The sequence below is a fragment of the Scyliorhinus torazame genome, chromosome 13 (genome assembly GCF_047496885.1).
Source record: "Scyliorhinus torazame isolate Kashiwa2021f chromosome 13, sScyTor2.1, whole genome shotgun sequence".
Lineage (NCBI taxonomy): Eukaryota > Metazoa > Chordata > Chondrichthyes > Carcharhiniformes > Scyliorhinidae > Scyliorhinus > Scyliorhinus torazame.
Window position 1 is genome coordinate 65,387,112 of NC_092719.1, and position 8,068 is coordinate 65,395,179.

The window sequence follows — 8,068 nt, forward strand, 5'->3', positions numbered from 1 at the left end:
TGGTATTGAGCAAAGATACTATTTGACAATTCTTCCTTGTCTTCTCTTCCCTATATATTAAATTACATAAAAGGGAAAGTCGTCTCCATAAATATTCATGAAACCCCAAAGCTAATTGAGCAAAATTCCAGGGTGTTTGTTTACACATTCAGCTTCTGGCCATGGACTTATTTAAGGCACAGAAGAGGCCATTTGGTCCATCAAATCTATGCCAGCTCTCCAAAGAGCAGTCCCATTTCCCCCACTCTATCCCTGTAGTTCTCTCAAGTTTACTTCCCTCAAATGAGATCATTGATTGTTTCTTGTAGACAGCGAGTTCCAGGTGATTACCACGAAGTACATAAGAAAGCTAGCTATTCCTTGCACCTGCCTCTCCATTCCCACATCTCCTGCTTAAATCTTGTGTTCCCTGCTCCTTGTGCCATCAGCTATTTGAAACTTTTTTTTGTTTGTCTAATCCAAATCTGTCATCATCTTGATAAATATACTCTTATGCCAGCAAAGTGTTTTATTTGGCTGTGACCTTTGGAGGCTGACTGTTTGGACTTGCATCAGGAGAGGCCAGGAATAACCGCACTTTCAGCCAACTGAGAAAAGGGACCCAGAGCAAACAAGGAGCCAGCGAATCCTGTACCTCCTCCGTTGATTCTTTCCATCTGCAGCAAATGTGGCAATCTGCAGCAAATGTGGCAGAGAGTACCATGCCAGAGTAGGGCTCCTGGAGCCACATGATGACATCAAGGTACAAACCATCATTGTCTCCAGATGGAAGGATGATAAAGTCAGATTTTCCCTCCATCCCCAGGCTCCTGCAATTTAATCTTTTGGATAAATTCCCTCATAGCCTGAAAACATTCTGGTACATCTCCCTACTAAAGTGCGGTGACGAGAACTGCATATGATATTCTAACCAGAGTTTTCTATAGGTCCAGCATAACCTCTCTGCATTTGTACTTTCTTTTATGAAGCCCTCAATCCCATATGTTTTGCTAACCACTCATGTCCTGCCACCTTCAGAAATCCATGTGCATGCAACCCGGGTCCCTCTGTCCTTGCATACAGTTTAGAACTGCCATTAAATCTATATTTCCCAGTTGCCAAAATACAACCACGCTCATTTCTCCGAATTGAATTCTATTCGCCACTTGTCTGCTCATCCTACCTGTGCATTGTTGCAGTTGATTGCTATCATCCTCACTGCCATAGATCTCTGCATATAAGTTGACAATTAAGTCTCCAAATGTCCTTCCAAAAATGGAGGTTGACTTGTGAGTTTAAAATGTGAGCCAATGTGATCACCATTTTGAAATGCGAAAATACCCACCAGTAATCCATATTAAATTAATGTGACCTTGGTTTATCAACTTGCTTAGTTGCAGAAAGGACATACGAAGGTCCTTGCGAGGATGTAGGAGTGATGTAGCAGAATGTTTTCAAGTGTTGAAGAGTTTGCCGACAAGAATGCCGAGTTAATCAAATTTATTCAGGCATTTTCGGCATTAGTATCATCCTGAGGATCCCACTCTATCATTGAATTGCAGTGCAGAAGGAGGCCATTCAGCCCATCGTGTCTGCACTGGCCCATGGAAAAAGCCCCCTAATGAAGTCCTGCTTCCACGTAACCTGACCCAAACTTTTGGACACTTAAAGGGGCAATTTATCGCAGCCATTCTACCTAACCTACACATCTTTGGACTGGGAGGAAACAGGAGCACCTGGAGGGAACCCACACAGACATTGAGAGCGAGTACAAACTACACACAAACATACAATGTCATTTCTAGCTCTTTCTAGCAACATATTACCAACTGGTAATGAATATACCCATTAGGAGTGCAAGAACATTTAATTGGGAATGTATGAAACCACTTAAACCAACAGAAGATTGCAACAAATGGTTGCTGCTTTTTAAAGTAATTACTCCAACTGACTCTCTTATTCTTACATCTTTCAGTTTGATATTAGAAATGTTGATAGTAACATAATAAATGTGTATATATACACACACAATAGTGTCAAGTGTACTTGCTCCTGAGCCTTGGAATTTATTTAACTCAAAAATCGGCAAGTTATCTTTGAATAGCGAGATGATTCTCAGTACTGCAGTCACCAAGAAACACTCCACAAAATGCACCCGAAAGCGGACTTAAACTTCTGCACTGTAAATTCTATGATCTATGAATTGTGCCCATTAGCTCTATTTCTCTTCACGGATGCTGCCTGCACAACTGAATATTTCCAACATGTTTATTTTTAATTTCAGATTTCTGACATCCCAATGTATTTTGCTTTTGTTCACAATTCTATCTTTTATACTTTAGAAGATAACTGCTGCTCTGGTTTTTCTAATCTAGATAATAAGGGCATCACTTGCTGCCCCACCTCCCACAGCCAGAACACCCCTCAGACCCAATCCGCAGCGCAGGCACAATCTGCGCCTGGCACCCTGGTGGCACTCAAGCTGGCAGTGCTGAGGTGTGCAGGTGGCATCAGCAGTGCCAGAGTGTAACCCTGCCCGGAGGCCAAACACCCGGGTGCCTCTGATCCCATGGGAGAGCCCTCCCAAGTAGCACGGTAGCATAGTGGTTAGCACAAATGCTTCACAGCTCCAGGGTCCCAGGTTCGATTCCCGGCTTGGGTCACTGTCTGTGCGGAGTCTGCATGTTCTCCCCATGTGTGCGTGGGTTTCCTCCGGGTGCTCTGGTTTCCTCCCACAGTCCAAAGATGTGCAGGTTAGGTGGATTGGCCATGCTAAATTGCCCTTAGTGTCCAAATTGCCCTTAGTGTTAGGTGGGGTTACTGGGTTATGGGGATAGGGTGGCGGTGTGAGCTTGGGTGGGGTGCTCTTTCCAAGAGCCAGTGCAGGATCGATGGGCTGAATGGCCTCCTTCTGCACTGTAAATTCTATGAATTCTAAGTGCTGTTATGACTGGTCTCCATTTGTGGGGATCAGTACTGCAGTGCTCAACTAAGGAGTGTCATGATATTTAGATCAGCATATCATGGTGCAATCAAACACACACTGATGGACATGCAGTAGGACCAACCAACGCACACACAACATCACAGCCAATCACCAGTGAGCGCACACGCACTATAAAAATGGGACACTACAGTTCCCGCTCATTCCAGCAGCAGTCAGCTCAGAGCACCGAGCTCAGAGCCTGCTACTCAGACATTCACCATGTGCTGAGTGCCTCACCCAGATAGTAATAGGACAGGGTCCACAGATTAGCTGGTAATGCACGTACCCAAGTTAGCAGTGTGCTGTTACAGTTCAGTAGTTAATAAAATTGAGTTACACCATCTCCAGCCGTGTTGGATCGTTTGTACATCAGAACACCCAACATGCAATGATACCAGAAGTGGACGCAAACCAACGCCTGTGAGACTTACCTGCAACGTATCAGCAATCTGCCGTCCTGCACCATGGAGAACATCAACCCGCCGCCGCCGCTCTGAATCGCTGGCAATCTCGGGGTCAATTGGAAACTGTTCAAGCAGCGCTTCCAACTCTTTCTCGAGGCCACACAGGGAGAATGTACTGGACACCAGGAAGATTGCCCTTCTCTCCACGGCGGGGCAACATGCCATCCACATCTTCAACTCCCTTACATTTGTGGACGGCGAGGACAAAACCAAATACAAGACGGTGCTCCTGAAGTTCGACGAACACTTCAGCATTGAAGTAAACAAGAGCTTTGCGAGGTACCAGTTCCAGCAGAGCCTGCCGGGTAAGGACGAACCTTTCCAGTCTTACTTAACACACCTCCGCATCCTCGTGCAGTCCTGCAGCTATGGGACCACCTCTGACTCCATGATACACAACCAGATAGTTTTTGGAGTCATGTCGCATACCCTGCGCCAGCAGCTCCTTTGGGTTAAGCAACTCGCCCTGGCAACTGATGTCGAGACCTGCATCCTGCATGAGAATGCCACCAGCCGGTACTCGCACATCCAGGCGGCCGAAAAGGCGCAGCACGGGCCCCAGGAGGCGGAGCGGGTCCAGACGATCGGGTACCTCCCGGGCTGCGGCCTGGAGGAAGCCGGCCATTCCGCGCGTTTTCCGAGGCCTCCTGCACTTGTACGCGGCAAAAGAGGGGACGCTGACGCAGAGGAACGCGATGCGCAGGCGCGCACTACGCAAGACCGCACCGCACATGTGTGGTGGCGCAACGTACACACTGACTCCACAACGTGTGGCAACTGTGGCTCCGCCCATTTAAAGTGGCAATGTCCTGCCAAAGCTCGACAATGCCTACGCTGTGGCAGGTTGGGCCACTATGCTACCTGCTGTCGAGCAGCTACCCTGCCAACTCGTACCCGTTCAACCAGCCTCGCAGAAACGTTCGGGCAATTCAACCCACGTTCACAGATCCGATCATGATGTCACACAGACCAGTGACACTGAGGTCAGGGAGCCCTTGCGCGTTGCTGTCATCAACAAGAACAAGCTGTCCCCGAGTTGAATGCACCAGCCGCTGTCAGTGCACAGCATTGATCTGGACGACGAGTGGTGTGCCATCCTGACGGTCAACCGATCCCAGATCAGATTCCGCCTGGACACTGGTGCCTCTGCCAACCTCCTCGCATGGTCAGCATTCCAGACCCTGAAGGTTAAACCACCTATTCTGCCATTCAACTGTAAACCCGTTGACTATAATGGCAACGTCATCCCCGCCACGGGGTCGTGCCAGCTCGAAGTGACACACAACTCACTTAAAGCCACACTACCATTCGAAATCGTGGGCTCCTCCAAGGACTCTCTGCTAGGATCACAGGCGTGCAAAATCCTCCACCTCGTTCGGCATGTACACTCTCTCGCTCCAGAAGGCACGTCTGATTTCCCAGATGCAGACTTTAGGGCGAAGCTCAACTCAATCCTCACGCACAACCAGGATGTTTTCAAGGGCATGGGCACACTGCCCTACACGTACAAAATCCAGCTTAAACAGGATGCCACCCCGGTAGTTCACGCGCCTCACAGACTCCCAGCACCCCTCAAGGACCGCCTCAAGTAGCAGCTGCAGGACCTTCGACCAAGGAGTGCTGTCCCGCGTAACGGAGCCGACTCCATGGGTCAGCTCCATGGTGTGCGTCAAGGAGCCTTCCGACGAGCTCCGGATCTGTATAGATCTGAAAGACTTAATCGCAACATAATGAGGGAACACTACCCCATACCCAAACGTGAGGAGATCACATGCGAGATGGCTCGGGCAAAAATATTCACCAAGCTTGATGCCTCAGAGGGCTTCTGGCAGATTCAATTGGATCAGTCCAGCAGGAAGCTGTGCACTTTCAACATTCCATTTGGCAGATACTGCTGCAATAGGATGCCATTTGGCATCATATCGGCCTCTGAAGTGTTCCATCGCATCATGGAACAGATGATGGAGGGAATCGAAGGGGTGCGCGTCTATGTAAACGACATCATTATTTGGTCCACCACACCGCAGGAGCACATCAGTCGCCTCCAGCGCGTCTTTAAACGGATACGGGACCAGGGCCTGCGTCTTAACCGAGCCAAATGCTCTTTTGGACAAACCGAGCTGAAGTTCCTGGGGGACCACATCTCCCAGTTGGGGTGCAGCTGGATGCCAACAAGGTGGCAGCCATCACGGCCATGCAGAAGCTGACAGACAAGAAGGCGGTGCTACGCTTTCTCGGACTGGTCAATTTCCTGGGGAAGTTCATCCCCAACCTTGCTTCCCACACTACAGCTCTCCGGCACCTTGTCAGGAAGACAACTGAATTCCAGTGGCTTCCCACCCACCAGCGTGAATGGGAGGAGCTCAAGGTCAAGCTCACCACCGCCCCGGTACTGGCGTTTTTCGATCCTGCAAGGGAGATGGAAATCTCGACTGACGCCAGCCAGTCCGGCATTGGGGCGGTCCTCCTGCAACGGGATGACGCCTCATCATGGGCCCCAGTCGCCTATGCGTCACAGGCCATGACCCCCACAGATCAGCGCTATGCGCAGATTGAAAAGGAGTGCCTAGGCCTGTTGACTGGCATTGACAAGTTCCACGACTGTGTATGGCCTTCCCCAGTTCACTGTGGAGACTGACCATCGCCCGCTGGTTGGCATCATTCAAAAGGACCTCAGTGATATGACCCCTCTCCTCCAGCGCATTCTGCTCAAACTCCGGAGGTACGACTTTCAACTTGTCTACACCCCGGGTAAGGACCTCATCATAGCAGACGCTCTGTCCAGGGCAGTCAACACGCCTGGCCCACATTCAGCATGAGACTGCGGCCGACCCTCTTCTGCAACGTGTGATGCGCCACATGACGGACGAGTGGCTCAAGGTACAATGCCCACAGTTTTACAACGTTCGGGACGACTTGGCAGTCGTTGATGGTGTCCTCCTGAAGCTGGACCGCATCTCGGCGTTGTAAGTGCCGGCGGAGGGCCCGAGAGGCTGTGTACTGGCCGGGAATAAGTGAGGACATTGCTAACACTGTGCTCAATTGCCCCACCTGTCAGCGGTTTCAGCCGGCACAACCCCGTGAGACCCTTCAGCCCCATGAGTTGGTCATGTCCCCCTGGTCGAAGGTGGGTGTGGACCTGTTCCATGCGATCGGCAGGGACCACATCATCATCGTCGACTATTTTTCCAGCTATCCAGCAGAGGTCATACGTGTCGTGTTGGGTGTTCTGATGTACAAATGATCCAACACGGCTGGAGATGGTGTAACTCAATTTTATTAACTACTCAACTGTGACAGCACACTGCTAACTTGGGTACGTGCATTACCAGCTAATCTGTGGATCCTGTCCTATTACTATCTGGGTGAGGGACTCAGCACATGGTGAATATCTGAGTGGCAGGATCTGAGCTCAGTGCTCTGAGCTGGCTGCTGCTGGAATGAGCAGAAACTGTAGTGTCCCCTGTTTTTATAGTGCGTATGCTCTCACTGGTGATTGGCTGCGATGTGTGTGTGTTGGTTGGTCCTACTGCATGTCCATCAGTGTGTGTTTGATTGCACCATGATATGCTGATCTAAATATGACAATACGCCTGCACGACACCACGTCATCGGCTTTCATCCGGGCCTGCAAAGAGACCTTTGTTCGCCACGGCATTCCATTCACCGTGATGTCAGACAATGGCCCCTGCTTTGCGAGTCAGAAATGGTCTTCCTTCGCCAGCTCATTCAACTTCACGCAGATGACGTCCAGTCCTCTGCATCCTCAGTCGAATGGCAAAGCAGAAAACGGCGTCCATATCGTTAAAAGGCTCTTCTGCAAGGCTGCTGATGCAGGATCTGACTTCTGCCTCGCCTTGCTGGCCTATCGCTCGGCCCCACTGTCCACGGGCCTATCGGCGGCCCAGCTGCTTATGGGTCACACCCTCAGGACCACTGTGCCATCCATTCACGTCCCAGACCTCTGCCATGCTCCGGTACGTTGGCGGATGCAGCAACAGCGTGAGCAACAAAAGGCGACACATGATGCTCGTGTGACTGATCTTCCTGCCCTGGCGCCTGGAGATGCTGTCCGCATGTACCTTCCGGAGGGTGGCTGGTCGACAACCGCTGAGGTTCTCCGACAGATAGCTCCCCGCTCGTTCCTGGTTCGTCTGCCTGATGGCTCTATTCGCCGCCGCAATCGGCGTGCCCTTCGTCTGGTTCCGTGCTCGTTGCGTGATCCTGCACCGGTGCCACGCCCTCCTGTTGTCCCTGCAATGGACTTTGTTGACCTTCCGGACATCCTGCTCACTCGACCGTGGCCCGGCCCGTTCCTCAGCCGATGGATCCTGACCCACCCTTGAGGCGGTCAACCCGAATTCGTCGCCCACCTGAGAGACTTAATTTATGAACCTTTTCATATTGGACTCTCTGACTTGTTCTGACATACTGTTTCAGACTTTTTGCCATACTGTTTAAGATTTTGTCATTGTTTGTTAATAACATTGATTTCGTTCTTGGTGTAACATAGTTAGTTTCTGCACGTGGCACCTTCCTGTGTATACAGTATAGCCACATGTACATATTGTTGTAAATATTGCACACACATGATTAGATGCACTCACCACACACACTTCTTTATTTATTATCATGTAGG